Source organism: Sceloporus occidentalis, unplaced genomic scaffold (genome assembly GCF_023333645.1).
Source record: "Sceloporus occidentalis isolate IW3139 unplaced genomic scaffold, rSceOcc1.0.p SCAF_2, whole genome shotgun sequence".
Classification (NCBI taxonomy): domain Eukaryota; kingdom Metazoa; phylum Chordata; class Lepidosauria; order Squamata; family Phrynosomatidae; genus Sceloporus; species Sceloporus occidentalis.
The window spans coordinates 27951289-27968716 of NW_028316982.1; the positions used below are offsets into that span (position 1 = coordinate 27951289).

Sequence of the window (17428 nt, forward strand, 5' to 3'; positions counted from 1 at the left end):
GTGAGCCAAAGCCTGGGGAGAAGAGGGAGTCCTATCTCACTCCACGCTAGCTGGAACGCCCCGAGGGTTGGTCCACATGCCACAGTTTGTCTTCTGGACCCTTGGCGGGAAAGCAACTGAGGCAGGTGGACCCGGAACCCTGGGACCCTGACACCGTGGAGAGAAGCTGGGATCTTAGAAGGTCGGTGGTGGGACAAGGCTGGCATTAGGTGGGAGCACGGGCCTAAACTGGGTGGACCAGAGAAGGCTGAATTAGAGTTCCCTGGGAAGTGAGGACAGTGAACTCCAACCCCTGAGACAGACTAAATAAGGATGTGGTTCTGGTTGGAGGAGAGTCTGAAGTAAGACCTCCTTTGCCACAGGACGGAGGGGGAAGAATCAGCTGAGTTTGTTTGTTTCGTTTTAGAAGCACCTGTTTCATTAAAGTTTGAGTTGAACACTTGTAAGAGAGAGCCACGTGCATTTGTTTGCGAGCCCTGCCAAGGAAGCCAAGGGACAGCTCCCCATGTATGAGCTGTTGGCCCCGCCCACAGTCTTGCAAGGATTGCGCTGACTTCTAATTTGCTTCCAAGCTCAATTCAAGATGCTAGTGTTGACACGCAAAGCCTTAAACAACTTGAGTCCAGGATATCAGAAAGACCACCTCCTTCCATATGAACCTGGCAGAAATTTGAGATCTTTAGAGAAGGCCCTGTTGCGTTTCCCAATAACTTGTGAAGTTAGGTTGATGGGTACATATAACAGGGCTTTCTCTGTGTCTTTACTATGGAACTCCCTACCTAAGGAAGTTAGGTTGGGCTCATCACTTTTAGGTTTCTGGTGGGCAGTCAAAACAGTGCTGTTTTGCATGGCATTCAGAGTCTGAAATTGCTGTTTTAACTATTTCAAAACTGGATTCTAATGTTCTTTTTAAATTGTTTTTAAGAGTTTTAAAAGAGTATCTTAGGCCCAGTACAGACTGCCAGTTTGCGGCGGCCTGGAGCCAATTCTAGGGTTTTGGAGCACGCAGCATCCGCACGCTCCGGAACCCTAGCACGTATGAACGGTGTCATCTTTACACAGTGCTGTCCATATGGTGCACATGTCCATGATGCAAGCGCAGCACAGCATCTGCACCTCTGGGTGCCGCTCTTCCATCATGGACGTGTCAGTTATGACTGCGTGCATGCCAAGAAGAACCTGGTTTATCTGGGTTCTTTTTGGTCTGGAGGGATGCCATATGGTTTGGCTGCTGCGGCATCCCTCCAGAGGAAAACTGAGCACCTCTAGCCTACTTTTTCGGGGCGGTATGTACCACACCTTAATGTATTTTAAAGATTTTTTTTTAATCTTGGAATTATTTTAATTGATTTTTATTTGTTCATTGCCCTGTGAGCCTTGTGAAAGGTGATTCAGAAATACTTTACATAAATAATAAAGTAAACTTCAACTTATGGTGACCCTGTTCAGGTTTGCAGATTCAGAGCTGTGGCCCTGAGTCTGTAATACCTGAGCATTTGGTCTACTAGGGCCCTATACAGACAGGCCAAAATAAAGCTGCTTCAGGTCACTTTGGAGGTATGGTGTTTCAATGATGCATGCATCCTAAGAGTCCGGAAGCTGCACCAAAGCTGCACTCCAGTCCTTAGGACTGGACTGCAGCTTTGGTGCGGCTTCTGGACTCTTAGGACGCATGTATCGTTTAAACACCATACCTCCAAAGTGTCTCAAAGCAGCTTTATTTTGGCCTATCTGTATCAGGCCTATGCTAAGTTTGCTTAGAAAAGACACTTAGTCCAGTGAATGGGAATGTTGTTGTTGTGTGCTTTCAAGTCATTTCCAACTTATTATGACACTAAGGAGACCCTATCATGGGGTTTTCTTAGCCAGATTTGTTCAGACGAGATTTGCCATTGCCTTCTACTATGACACAATATTTTCAGATGATTTCTGTCTTCCAAAGTAGCTCTCAACATAAAAAAAAGAAGCCAAGACATAACATCAGGACCATACACTAAAAAGATATAAAGGGAAGCAGAGTGGAGGGAAATGCAGAGGAGGAATATCAGTGCTTTAAGGTAAGAACAAAGTGTTAAGGTAAGAACTAACTATAAAGCAGGCACATTCCAGGCTGATTCTCCTTTGTTGGTGTTTCATATTATAACTAATGATTTGTGGTTCTTTTCCTTTGCCAATGGATATGTTCCAAGTGTTCTCAACCTCAACCCCACCTCCCAGCTTCTGCAGGTTAATAATAACAGGGAGTTGGAGTGTTCTCTCTCTCTCTCTCTCTCTCTCTCTCTCTCTGGGAAGCAAGAAGCAAATTATATCCCCCTTGTTCCTTCTTTTCCTGATGGATGGGCCTATTGGGCATCCTCCCTAGCACTGATGGAGGGGTGCAGCCTTCCAGTGGCCTTATGTCCCTTGGCTGATGGCAAAGAAGTCAAAGGATTGTTTCTTTCTGCTTTAAAGTCCCAGGGCATCTGACTGAAAAATTATTGTTACTACCTAGACAAAAATCAATTTGTGTATATTTAATGCAATAAAGCCAAGTTACAAACAGATTTTAAAAATAATTTTCTTAGCTATTATTTTCCACTATTTTTGTACAAGAATGAAAGACATCCCCACTGACAGAGTTTTCAATTGTCAAAAAGTGATGGTGCAAGAAAAAGTTGAAAAAAGACATCCATTATACAGACCAGATGGTAATAGCAAAAATCTAAACAATAATTTTCATCTGCTGGTACAAACTTTTTAAAAAAGGATTTTCTGTTATTTCCACACAGCATGTATTATAAAAGCAGTGTTTTTCACTGTTGGCTTCAGCCTCCACTGTCCTGCACAAGCTAGAAGATCTTGGTAAAAAAAATTTCAAAGCCTAGCATTTGGTAAGATTGCAAATGAACATTAGCTTCATATGCAGTGAGGAAAGCTTGGAGTTAAAAAAAAAAACTTTGCCACATAGGAAAGCATATTCATGATGGAAACTGTGCTGTTATCAAGCAGGAAATAATGAAAGTGAAAAGAAAAGCCAGAAATTGAAGAACAATGAAACCCAAGAGAATGGTTTGTGACATATGTAACAGCTGCTAAGGAGATAATCAGTTCACTTATCTCATAAAAAGTGGTCCTGTTGGGTGTATCTGTAGAGAAATATGTCACTGTACTAGAATGAAGCTATGGACAGAATGGCAATACAAAGTTAATTTGGTAGATTGTTAACTTACTAGTGCAGTCTGCTCCAATGGGAACAATGTAAAATTATGAAAGGTAACATATACATATAAACACATAAAAATTAGAATAATTTCACAATTACATTTCACCCTAAACCATCTGCTTATTTTTTTCAAAAGGCTTACACCATTTCTAGTAACCCAATCTCTGGATCATATAAAAGAGAAAGAATTACAGAGAAAGGTAGCAATTACCAAGAACATCTATGTCCATGCTTATATATTAAGTATACAGTATTTTGCCAACAGGAAATGGGCTGAAGAAGACAGTATGCATGTAGGAATCATATTGTAATAGCACGTTATGGACTGATTATGGACTGAGATCCACTAGTAGTTCGTTTTTAGATGGGGCTCAGTGCTGCACCTTGTCTAGTACCATTTTGCTTGTCCTGTATCACAACTATGCTAAAACCTTTCACTTGGACTGATGCCACTAGAAGCAGTAGTAGCAGCAGTAGCTGCTGCCTACATTCATACTGAATAGGTATGTATGGAAGCAGAAGTTGATTAGAAAGCAAAACTGCAGTATATACGTAAAGAAAGGAAGGAAAGAAATACACGGAAAGACAGATTAGTCAGGTGAACAAGACAGAAGGAAAACAAAGAATGAGGCAAGTGGAGGTAGAAAGTTAATTATTGCTTTCATGTTGTGTAAAACTTTTATAAACTGGCTCAAGGAGGCAGTAAAAACATTTTAAATAAATAAAATTAAAAGTTACAAAGGCTGAGAGAGAGTAAAAAGAGAAGCAGCAGCAGCAATTTCTGGTCACTTTCAGATGACCACCTCTGTTTCAGAAGAACGATCTGGCACTGGATAGTAGCACCAGACAACTGAGAGCTTATTATGTATGCCCACCTGTGGGATGAGGAGAGGAGAAAGGAAAACAAAATGGAAATGAATAAAGGTTGCAGATAGACAGCTAGAGGGGCTTTGAAGGAAATGAGAAAGAGAGATTAAAGTTTACCAACAAGAACACTAGAATAGGGAGGAAAGGGATAAAAGGAGGACTACTATAGGAAGAACTGAATATAAAAACAGCAAGAGGAAGAGTTGAAAAAAATGTTGAGATAAAATGCAAGTTACATGTGAAAGGAAATGGCGGGAGGTGAGTTAACATAAATTGTGACAGAAAGTATAATTATGAAATAGAAATATTAAATATATGGTAGAATATATAAGATTCTATTTCTGTTTGCTAGTGTTTATAATCAGCTCTACTCCTTCATCGCTGGGTAACTTTCAGTTCTTTCTGGGTAGAAAATTGGAAAATGTCTGTGTGGTATAGAGGTTTGAATGTTGGACTAGGCCACTGGGAGACCAGGGTCTGAATCCTTTGCTCAGCCACAGAAACCCTTTGGCTAATCTTGAGCTTGGTCTAAGAGGAAGGCAATGACTAACCTCAAATGAATAAATCCAGACAAGAAAATCCTGTGATAGGGTTGCCATCAGTCAACTTGAAGGCACATACGTAAGAACAATATTAGTACATTAGAACCAAGTTATATAGAACTGATAAGAGTTTATTTAATAGTAGTGCCTTCTGTTTTGCCTAATTTGACATTTTAGAAACATTTTAATGCACTGTTCTAGAATAGCACCACAGATCTTAAAGGGGCAGCTTTTCAATAATGTGTTTGAAGTCCTAGTATTCTTGCTATTAGTACATAATATGCTTGGGGAACATTTAAGACAGATCAAGAATGTTTTATTATCAATAGGAAAGTGTGAAGGTTTTTCATTCATAGAATGACTACTTATTTATAGACACCAGAATAATTCATTAGATAAGCAACCATGAGTTATGAAGGAATTATAAAAACTGCAGCAGAAGTAATCTGGTTTTAAAGGCATAACATTTCAAAGATATTCATCCTGATGACCCCACCCTTGCTAATTCACTCACATACAAGATACAAATATTTTAATGATCCATTTTAAAATTGATGTCAAGAAATATGAAAAACTAGCAGCACAGATATATATTTATGTAAGGTGTAAGTGAGAAGCATGGGGCCTAAATATCTTAAGGCACCAGATTATGTCTGATCTTCGAAGTTAAGGAGGGTCAGTCTTGGTTAGTACTTGAATGGGAGGCCACCAATAAATACCAAGTTGTATTTCAGGGGAAGGAACTTGCAAACCTTCCTCAGAATATTTCTTGCCTAAGAAAACCTTATGAAAGGCACAGGGTCACCATAAATTAACAGGCAACTTAAACGCACACACACAAAGTGTGGACCATCTTTTCTTTTTATGGCTGCAATTTTAGGATAGAAAACAGCTTGTTGTCTAGTGTAATTATACTAGCATAAGCCATGATAAAAAGGGTGAAGTATTGGCTGGGGAAAGGCAAAGACAGTCTTCTCTGTTGCTGCAAAAGGAAGAGAAAAAAAGGTGCCAAGTCATTAGTTCCTGGTTTTCAGGTGAGCTGCACAGTTGGCAGCACATCCCAATAACTGTAATTTTTATACACCTCAAATCTTGTTGGCATCTGTAACTATGCAGTATAAGCAATGGTTGCATGGTAGGAGTGGTGTGGCAGTAGCAGCCGAAGTTTTTTTTGGAAAAAAAACAGTCCCCAAATTCTAGACATAGCCTTGAAGTGAAAGGTGCTCTGGAGAACTGCCTTGAAATAATCACCTGCAATTTTCAAACATATTTTCATAGACATTACCATCGTATCGGCCAGGCACTGATCCAACAACAGAATCGTGGAAGTCAAAGGAATTCACCAGAGCTACTGCATGAGGACAGATTAATGCCAAGAGTTCTTGCACATGCTGGTTCACCTGAATTATCTGTGCATCTGTTAAAATGGCTCCAAGCAAGAAGTCTCCAATGTTTTTACTAATTCCTTGAAGTGGAATTCCATGAAGTAGACACAGATTGCTCAAGACAGCCTGGACATCTGGGTCACCAATTTCTGAAAGCTTTGCTGTGAAAAGCTTCACCATGACATAGTGACAGTGTGCCTCAGATGTTCGTACTAGATCAATGGAAGTCTAATTCCAGGCATCCTCCTTGCTCCTCCTATGGCTTAGTTCAGCCTGCAACTTCTTTGCTGAGAATTCAACCAACCTAGAAGCTTTCACTCTATATGCTACCACTAAGCTAGCTGGAATGTTGACATGTACTGTGGTGGGTCGAGCAGCCACTTGCTGGGGCCAAATGTATTGTCCTGGTAGGTCATTCAGGTAGTACATCATGTCAATGAGTAACTGTCCGGAACTAACCTGCATTTAGCTTTTGACAAGGAACTGTGCAGTTTGCAGCATCATGACAGTATTCTCTCTTTCATAAGTACAGGAAGGGGTGCAAACTGACATAGATATCAGGCAGGTCACTGCAATGGGAATAGTTTTCGAAGGCATACTTCCCAAAGCACCTTTAATTTTAAGGTCCAATCAAAACGCGTGCACTTAGGAAACAGAATGCTTCAGAACTTCCAGTTTCCCTTCCAGGCAGAATGGAGACAGCTTCCTCTCCATAACCCCTATGCCATTCCTATAGAACTATTAGAGAAACTGTGGTATGCCAGCACAATGGACTCTTAGTATACCAATAATATTCTGATTTATTTTTTATTAATTTTAATGTATTAGCTCTAGATTACCCTTTTTAATATTAAGATTGTTATTTCCTTGCTAGTTTGGCATATGTATTCAAATAACAGATGTGACTTTATACCTACCTTTTAAATATGCTATAAAGTGTTGCACTCATATACTGTAATGTATTGGTGTATTTATAGGAAATTGTTCTTGGCAGTGATCAGGTAATAGTTTTTGACTGAATTGATTATTCACTGAAGGTACTCAACTCCAGTTTTGCAAATGCATCAACTGTGTGATAAGGAACTATTAAGAGCATTGATTTTCTGATTTCAACTGATAGCTAACCGGCCAGAGCTACACATCGATATTATCGTAACTAATACCCAAGAGCTACCAATTTTGACAAATGAAAACCTCAATAGACTAAACAATGAAAATAAATGGATATTTAAAGCCTACCTCACAAATTCAAATGAAATATTTACAACCATGACAGATTTTACTTTGCAGGTAAAGTAAGGAGATACGCATACACATACATATAATTTTTATCAAAAAGGCACTGGCTCATTCATTGTTCAAAAACTGAGACGAGAGGCAGAGGTAAATCCTGTGGGAGGAAAAGAACAGGAAAGCCGATTCTATGAACAGAAGTCCATTAACAGCTTATGACTTCTAATTTATAACAGTTATTTTGAGCATTATCTTTTGCAGATATGCATAGCAATATTATTAAAAACAATCAGCTTCTAGGTAAATATAAAATATTTAAAGCCTTCTTTTAAGAACCACAAATTTAAATAAAACTCCTAACTTGCCCACAGTTTAAGCTACTATGTATATAATTCACTTAAATGCTTATGATACATTTAAACTTCTTATTTATGCACTTTAATCACATGAGATTTTATTTCCATAACTAATGACCTTGGGCTCTGTTTATTGGAAATTGAGTCATATTACAATAATAATACCAAGAAGACAAATATTCTAGAAATATACCAGAAAGTACCATATAACAGCATATCAGTTTTGGAAGGGCAGGAGTGTACTAAAAAAAATGTTTATGATTTCAAAAATCAGAGGTCCAGACAATTTTCTGAAGGTAACTGGCAATAAAACAGCTATAAAACATGTGTAAGCTCTTAAAGAAGGTCTTTCACCCCAGAAAACCTTTAAAAATACATCAAACTAGTAATATGGTTTTTATATTTCCATCTTGTGAGGTAGCTGTGGGTGCTCCTTGCTGTTTCTGCTAATCATCAAGGATAACAATGTTTTAACACAAAATCTCCTTTACAGCCCGTTTTGTTCTATTTTGCACTTGCAATCAAGCCAATGTTAAATTGGTAAGACCACAGTATTTCTAAAGCCAGATGTAATTTCAGAAACAGATTTATGACTTTACTGCATTAGGTCTGGGAAGAAAATGTTGTAAATAACCCAACTCTGAAATTATATCTTTTCAAAGTGACAGTGAGTATGTACTTCAGATTTTCTGAAGCTTTGTATTTAAAGTCAACTGCAGCTAAATCTTTGGTTTCTGACCACCAGCAAGATTCCAAACTAAGTAGCTGCTAGCCTTTGAGGTATAGTAAACCATGAATGCACATCTCTCTATGCCCTTTGCTGGTAGGAAAATTGATTTTTTTTAATATATATATTGTTAAATAGGATAATCTTTAGTTAACAGACTTAACACCTCCTTAAGTCAAAGTTTATGGAGAAAGAAGGAATATAAATTTAAACAATAATTAAAATATAAGCTACACTTTATATAAACATACAGGTTACTAATGTATCCAGGAACAGTAGAAGAGAAAAACACTTGTCCAGTGGGTTCAGTTCTCTGATTTAAATCAATGCAGACCCAAGCTTCCTGCTTTCTACTGAATTTGTAGAATCTCCACAATTTGTATACAAAAATTAGAAACTAGGTTTTTACACAGCAGAACATATTTTGTTAGGCTGGCTAGCTGTTTTGTAATCAGAAATACATATGATACATAGCTTGCTCCTGACCATTTGTGATCAATACAGCACAATATTAAGGACACTTCTCATTTTTATAACTGTAAAACTGAAAACATAATTTAAAAAATAGCAGAGATTTTATAACAAACTGCTATTCTGATGTATTTTTCTTTCTTTCCTTTACAACTTCCATTTCCCAACAGTAGTATCAAACAGTACATCTATGGATATATCTGAACTGCAGAAATCTATAAATATAGAAAGATCTACAAAGATGTTCAATGGGCAAAAACAATGCTTTAAGCAGCACCAACAATTTAGGGGTTGAGGGTTTCTGTGAAAGTGCAAATGGCTGTGGTGGCCAGGATTCACTTCTACCAATTAAGGTTAGTGTGCCAGAGATAACTGTATGCAACTGCAGAAGATCTCACCTCTACTACTCATTGTCTAGTTATATATAAGTTATTCTACTGCAACGGTCTTTACAGGCGACTGCCTTTGAATTAGCTTCTGCTAGTACAAGACAGTACACCAGCCCCATAGTTAAAACATTTTGAGAGCTAAATGTTCTCCAAACCTGCTCTACAGGAGGAAATGTCAAGAGTACAATGGAGAAGGTGTCACTCTGTATGCCAGAATGGCATAGTGTCAAACTAGAAAACTCAGCACTGGCAGACTACTTTCATAGAATGATTGTGGGCAGTGGAGTTACTTGGGGTGGGTGGGGGATGCAGCCTGAATCAGGTGACATCCTAGAAGAAGGTTAATACCTGGTCGGGCCCTCCCAGCTTGCCACACCAGAGGCGGCTTCCTCACAAGGAGGAAATATGCTGCTGTTCCCCTTCATCAAATGCTTGGTGTTATGGGCAAGGGCTGAGACAGAGAATGAAGTGAGGAAGGCATCCAGAGGTGAAAGTGCTATAGCAATGGGCAAGTTCTGTTACCCTCACATAGACTGGATAAATACATATTTCAGTCACAACAATGAAGAAACACTTCTAGATAACTTAACTGCGCCATAGAATATTCAGTTATGGAACAAACCTGTCAGGGGTTAAAGTCAGCACACTGGGAAATACTTAGATGTGTGTGTGTCTGACCATGAGCATCCAGCACCGGAAGGACAAGGCTGATCAAGCACAGCTGATGCTCATAGCCTCAAGGACACTCTGGTGCCTGCATGCACTAAGCCCTGGATGATGAAACATCTAGCTGGATTGCACAGGGGGACACTTTAGACTGTAACTCAGGAAGTCACTGGGTTTGGGAGACCGCATGGTCTGAAGGCTATATAAGCACAGAGGCTTCCAGTGATTGCTTGTGGGTTGTAGTAGTAGAGTTGGTATTCGTTTGTGATCTGTATTATAGCACCGTAAATAAAGCACTTCGGGAGACTTGGCTTGTCTGGTCGTTTATCAGCTGAAGCCTGGCATCGGTTGCTGAGAATCCCCGGAGGTTCCTGCATTTCTTCAGTTCCTGGAAGACATCCAGCTTCTGTTATCTCAACTGAGGACTGAGAACCACGTTTCTGAATTTGCCAGTTTACTCTGCTGTATGCCAGCATTGGCTACAGGGCTCAGATGAGTTGCTGACAAAACCGAAGTGTAGACAGCCATGCTAAATGGCACCCAAGACTTGGTAAAAGAAGACGGTGTTAAACTGAACACTAATAGTGACTACACTGCTGTTAGATTTAATTTACCTCTGTGTGTGTGTGTGTGTATGCGTAAATGCAAAACTGTCAAAGAACTCCAACATAGTCATAGCTGACTTCAAAGAAGGAAACCCCTCTAAAATGATATAAGATGGAAAGCACAATTTAAATATGCAAAATATCTCCAGAATGCCTGAGTTTTACTCAAAACCACAATAATAGAAAATCAGCTAGAATGATGTAACTGTACGTCCAGAATCAAACTAACCATAATAATTCAATAAGACATGGAGGCTGCGGAAGGTTGCTCACAGACTTACGTGGTGTGACTGGAACCATTTAATCTACAGGCAGCTGAGACATCCATTAATTTATGCTGGATACAGGGAAAGTGAATAAGGAGACGTTTCCCCCTCTGTCTTATATCAAGACCATCCCAATGAAGTCAATTCAAGGTAGATAAAGGAAAATACTTCTTCCCAGAGCACATAGATAAGATCTGCTATGTAACATTTTATAGAATGAAACTGGGGCAACTTTAAAATATTTGGCAGATTCATGGTGGACAAGATCATTGGCTACAAGTGATTATATGTATTACTTATAGTATCAGAGGCAGTATGCCACTCAGCACCACTTGCTGGGCAACAACAACACTCTGTTCCTCTCTTGTTTAGAGGCTTCCCATACATATTTGGTTGGCCAACATGCAAATTAAATATTTGACTAGATCAGTGCTACTCAAAGTGCCATGATACAGTTTTTGGGTCAATTCCTAAAGCATTCCTAATATTGCAACCTTTATTCATGACTACTATTCCCATTTAAAGATAGGGAATTAAGAAGTGAGTAATTTGGTCAGGGCTGTACGGCAAAGCCATGGCTAACAATTCTGAAGCACACCACAAAGAAATCACCTGCTTCAATTAAATATAATATAGGTAATGTTTTATTGTGGCATTCAATGCAGGCATATTCAATAGCTAAACCTTTCTGGTTGGATGTATTACAATGTATTAATTTTGTATTAGAAAAGTCTTTAGCACTTGAGGACATACATCTTTTATATCATATCCTTGAGACATGGATTTTACCAAATCATGACTATGATTGGATCCTATGTGGTCTTATAGATGGTGAAAGACAGACATTTACCATCTATCTTTCAACTGTCAAAAGATCTTACTGCTCTATCAATGCATGCATCTGTATTTTATAGGTAACAGCACAAGAAAGTGCTTTTGGAAATCCGGTCATTCTATATTAAGGTATAGCCCATGTTCTTATCCTATGTATCCCCTTCTCCTCCCCCCTCCCTTTCTAAGCTTTATTTGCAATTACACAATTAAAAAAATTAAAAGTAAAACACAAATTTAAGTGAGAGCAGAAGCAGAAGTAGTTGTATAATTAATGGCTGAGACTGAGATACTGTTTTGAAAAGTGGCTGTGAGACAGAAGCAGAAGTGTATTCTGCACTAGCAAAAGGACTGTCAAATTTTACAAATGGATTGGTGATTACTCTGCAGGAAACAAAAATTTCCAATTTTTTCAGTCAATTTCCCCCCAATTTTTCTCCTACTACAATAACTATGGCCCAGAACAGACATGCCCCACAACTCTCGCACGTGATGAGGGCGTAACAATGGTGGCGCCCTGTATACATGGGCGCTGCCATTGTTACGTAAATGCCGTGTGGCGTCTGCACAGCGCTTACATAACGAGGGCAATAGTGGCGCATTTGTTATGCCACCGCGGCTTGAGAAGAACTCGCTTTTTGCAGGTTCTTTATCCACCGTCGGGAAGCCGCGTGATTTGGTGGCTGCGACTTCCTTCTGGCAGAAAAAAGGCCGCCGCCAGCCGAGACCAGAAGAGAAGGTATGTACTGGGCCTTTGTTTACTTTGCAAGAAGCATTCATTTTAACAAGAACAACAACAACAAAGTTGTGATCATTCAGTTCTTGTTCCTAGCACAAAACTATTTCCAGGCTCATGACAGGCCAATAGCAGGATGGGAAAAAATATCAGTGCAAAGGAAAGTAGCACATCTTAGAAAGACACATTTAAAAACTGAAAACAGGCAAAAGCATTGATTTACATACTAGCATTAACCACTTTTGATGGCCATGATCTAATAATTAAACATCAACAGCACTGTGACAAAATATCAGAAAGATTATTTATCAATCAAAGTGCAGGTTTTTAAAGCTATTTTACAATTTTGTGTTCATATTATTTCTAAAATATGTTACATTTCTATTAATCTGAATATCTGTGATAACTAATGCCACATTAATTAATTAATTTCTGCCATAAAATCACAATAAAAGATGAATCAGATATATATATATAAAGGATATCACATGGTATGTAACAGATGTTACAAATTCTCTGGAGCCTGGAAATTCAACACCAGGTGGTTATGTCAGCCTAATGAACCAACATCTATACTCTTCAGGGACAAAAAGGGTGTAGTTGGAGGCTCTCAGATATTGCTTAAAAATTAAAATATGCCATTTGTTAGTCATTAATTGAAGAGTATGAAATCTTTCTGTTTGTATAGTACAGCCCATACAGACATTTAATTTACACAGTCTCATAAGAGAATTAATGCTGAATGTTCCTTTCATTCAAAGTTAGATACTTCAGTTAATATAGTGGATCAGACTGATTTTGATTAATAATGCAAAAACTAAACAGACGTTATCTAAAATTAAAATTGAATTTCTTTCAGAATTTATATGTATATATACTCTTATGGGGTAAAGGCCACACAGCCAGAGTTCAGGTCATTGCCATAAGAATGGACTTCAATAAAACTAACTGCACATAAAGTATGACCTTTGGCAACCCCTAATGAACTTAAGGGTATTGAAATATATTTTCTTATCATTGAGTACAGCACTCTACGTTATTACAGCTATGTGGGCTACATGGCATGACCACATGCAACTTTCAGTCTTGCTGTGTTAAGCTCTATCTTGTTTCCAATGTCAATTAAATTAGGTAACCATATGAACTTTAATTATCAGCTGTATAAACTAACGCCTAATCTTGCTAAACTTCGGTGGAATCTACAGTGCCGTTAAGAATGAATTTTGTAACAAAAACCTGTTCCATAAGGAAGATGCATAAGTATGGGAACAAATGTAGCATATATAAAATAAATCTCATGGGATACCTGTCCATGAGATGTTAGCCATATGGCTATCTTCAATTAATTCTTTCTGAACACAATGATATAACTGAGCATACAGAAAACAAAGTGTAAATAGGGCTTTTTAGGTGCTTCTGCTTTTACTTAGATGATCATATACTACAGGGACTTGGTGATAATGCAAAATCATTCTGATCAATTAAAGGCTCTCTTGGGCTCAGCTTGCCCATACAGTGAGCTCTCTAGGTACTGCCCCTGCCTCATCATTCAGTTAAATAAAACTGAATGACAGAGGCATCTTATGACAATCCTACGAAGTGGGACAATCTGAGTAAGTATTCAGTTGATGTCTCAGAGTATATTGTGACACTCCAGTTCATACAGGTCACAAGAACTGGAGTGTCAGGTGTCAACTGTAAGGGTATTTCTGTTGTACTTAATACAACAAGCCTGTGTCTACCCTGAGTTCTATATTGCTATGTTATTCAATACAAATGAATGATCAGTTTATAAGGGAGAAACTCATTCAGATTTTCCCAAGGAACCTGTAAATTATTAGAATGATTCTACCCTTTCCAAGTAATAGAAACGGGATTATATGAAAATGAAGATTACTTAATATTTTTAAAGAGTAAATAAAGCCCAGCAATGACCTTTACTGGGCCACAGGAAATAATGAATACAGAAGTCAGCATTGTCAGATCATTTGGCAGTTGTTGCTACTGTCAAAATCTGAGCCATGTTCATGGATAAATGTAAAAAAGAAATTGCCTTGAACCTAACCACCCCACCCCACCCAATATACATAGAAGTAGAATTCAAAGACATATCCATGTTAGTCTGGAAAATCAGTATGCAAAGTGATCTTGTACTACTTTTGAGATGAAGCCTCAGCTAGTCTCAAAGGTGCTACAAGATCGCTTTGCATATACATCCACATAATAATAGTTGTTCCTACACATTAAATTAATGCAGTCTTTCTATCTGACATATTTTATGCATTCTCTTTTTGAGACTGAAGTATAAGGCAGTTTCCTATGTTCTTATTCCGGGATCCCTATTTTGGAAAAATAGGAAAGAGACTTGGAAATTTTCTCCTATGCCCTATCAGATACTAAGATGGACAGGTTGCTCACTTGTAACATTATTTCGAGTGGTTATCTGCGAATACATACAAATGGGTTGTACTGCGTCTGCACAGTGCTGCTCGGAAACTTCTGAAATTACTGGGCCAAGTTAACTTTGCAACTTTTTGGCGTTAGCCCCGCCCACCCTTTATAAGTCTCCTGTCTTCCCACTCTTTCCCCAGTTCCGAAATTTTCGCCGCATAAGCGACCTAAGAATGAGCCAATGTAGAGCAGGACACTGAGGGGAGGATGGGTGGGATTTGTATGTATTCGCAGATGACCAGTCGAAGAAATACCGTTACAGGTGAGCAACCTGTCCTCCTTCTTCTTGGTCTCTGTGAATCATACAAATCGGTTAGACTGACAAGCTTAGGTCAGTGGTGGAGGGAGTGTCATGACACAAGTTAGGTTCAAATAAAGCTGTGTATATAAAACCACACAATAAAGATCTTTGAACCAAAACTGTGTTTGCTGTACTTAGTACTTCAATAAATAGTACTTTAAGCCATCAACCACTCTTGAAAAAACACTCCCTTGATCCCCTGATTAGAAACAACTATAGGCCAGTCTCCCTGTTACCATTCTTGGGCAAGGTGATCAAGAGGGCAGTTGCCATCCAACTCCACGCTGTCTTGGATGAAGCCGATTATCTAGACCCATTGCAAACTGGCTTCAGGGCAGGATACAGAGTTGAAACTGCCATGGTTGCCTTGGTTGACGATCTCCGTCTGGGTATCGACAGGGGAAGTGTGACCCTGTTGGTGCTCTTGGACATCTCAGCGGCTTTCGATACCACTGACCACGGTATCCTTCTGGAACGCCTGAGAGAATTAGGTATTGGAGGCACTGTGCTCCAGTGGCTCCAGTCCTACCTCTCGGGCACATTCCAGATGGTGGTGCTGGGGGACAGCTGCTCTCGTAAGAGAGAGCTAACATCTGGCATCCCTCAAGGCGCCATTCTGTCCCTCATGCCTTTCAACATTTACATGAAGCCACTGGGAGAGATCATCCGGAGACACGGGGTGTGGTGCTATCAGTATGCTGCAGTGACCAAGGATGGCATCTCTCCTCTTAATGCCTGTCTTGAGTCGATAATGGACTGGATGAGGGAAAACAAGCTCAAGCTGAATCCAGAGAAAATGCCACGGGTTCGCCATCACGGCTCTAGGGCCTCTTGGAACCTTTTGGGTTCCATCAGCCTTCGAGGGTGGACCATTCTAATAGGTCCTCCACCCCCGAGGGGGATATGGGTAGTAACCATCAGTCCCACCTTGACCAGGAAATGGTCCATCCATGACAGGGAGGAGGCTTGAATTACTTACGCCCACGGATGTTCCTTTTCCGTACTAAAGACCACATCGAATGTATTACCAGCACAATGTGTTGGACCTGATACTAACTGGGACAGGCCCATGGTGGTCATGGAGTCCATGAACTCCCAAGCTGCACCTGTCAGATCTGATAAGCCAGCCTCGAAGGGGATGTTGAGGTCCCCCAGAACGAGAAGCCTGGGAGTCTCCAACACCAGCTCCGAGACCAGCTGTGTCAGCTCAGCCAGGGAGTCTGTTAGGCCACAGGGTGGACAGCAGACCAACAAAATCCCCAGACTGTCCCTAGCTTTCAAGGTCAGGTAAATGCACTCGATGTGATTTGTTATCCGAACAGGTCTCCTGGTCAAGATGATGGTGCTTTTATGGACTAAGGCTACACCTCCCCCTCACCCACTTTCCCTAACTTGCTCCTGAATGGTATACCCAGCTGGGAGGGTGTTGACCCATGTCACGCTACTATCCTCACCCAGCCAGGTTTCCGTAATACAAGCCAGGTCAGCATTCTCCTCCTCCAGCAAGTCATACATGATATGTGACTTGTTCCTTACTGACCTGGCATTACAGAGGAGCAGGTTGAGGGTCTATGGTATAGTTGGGATGACCCTCGGTTCTTTTGGGTTAACAGGGTGCGTGGAAGACAGGATAGATTTCAAGCATCATTCTCATCTTCCCTTATATTTCCTCCTCACCCTGTTAACGCTATATCTCCCATTGCCCCACACTGCTCTAATAGGTGCTCCATAGCCAGAATCTACAGCCTTATGATCTTGTTCTTCCACAATCATATTTATAGTTTAAGGGATCTTCCAACTTTGAGATCAAACAAGATTAAAAGTTTAGACAGACAGACAGACAGACTCTGATTCGATCACTAAACCACCCTTCCACCCCTCCTACCCTCCACAACACAAAACAATCCCCCCTAAAAGCCACAGCGATCCAGGTGGTATTCTGGTGCTTGTATGGGATATCAGAGGAGCCGGTAGGCTGGTTTAAAGACACCACTCCCATCGGTGCCCCTCTCCTAGTCCTCCACGGTGTTTGGAGGTTGCATTGGGCGCCGGAGGCTGCGCAGGCATGCAGGTGTAGTTCAGGCAGGCTAAGGGGAGGCCGGCAAGCCGGCTTTTGTAGTGCCGCTCCTACCGGCACATCCCCCTCAGTCTCTCCCGTGGTGTTAGGCTCTGGCATCGGGCTCCGGAGGCTGCGCAGGCACGTAGGTGCAGTTCAGGCAGACTAAGGGGAAGCCAGCAAGCCGGCTTATGTAGTGCCGCTCCCACCGGCACGTTCCCCTCAGTCTCTCCCGCAGCACGGTGTTTGGCACTGGCGTCGGGCTCCGGAGGCTGCACAGGCACGCAGATGCAGTTCGGGCAGGCTAAGGGGAGTCCAGCAAGCCGGCTTTTGTAGTGCCGCTC

At 40.4% G+C, this 17428-nt stretch overlaps 1 protein-coding gene and 1 pseudogene across 1 annotated transcript in view; both read right to left on the reverse strand.

Moving 5' to 3' along the window:
• The window catches only part of LOC149318077 (serine/Arginine-related protein 53-like), a 257271-nt gene that overhangs the window by 12122 nt on the left and 227721 nt on the right, over window positions 1-17428 (reverse strand). The gene's annotated exons all lie outside the window — the stretch shown is intronic.
• On the reverse strand, window positions 5859-16543 carry LOC149318078 (peroxisomal acyl-coenzyme A oxidase 1 pseudogene; annotated as a pseudogene).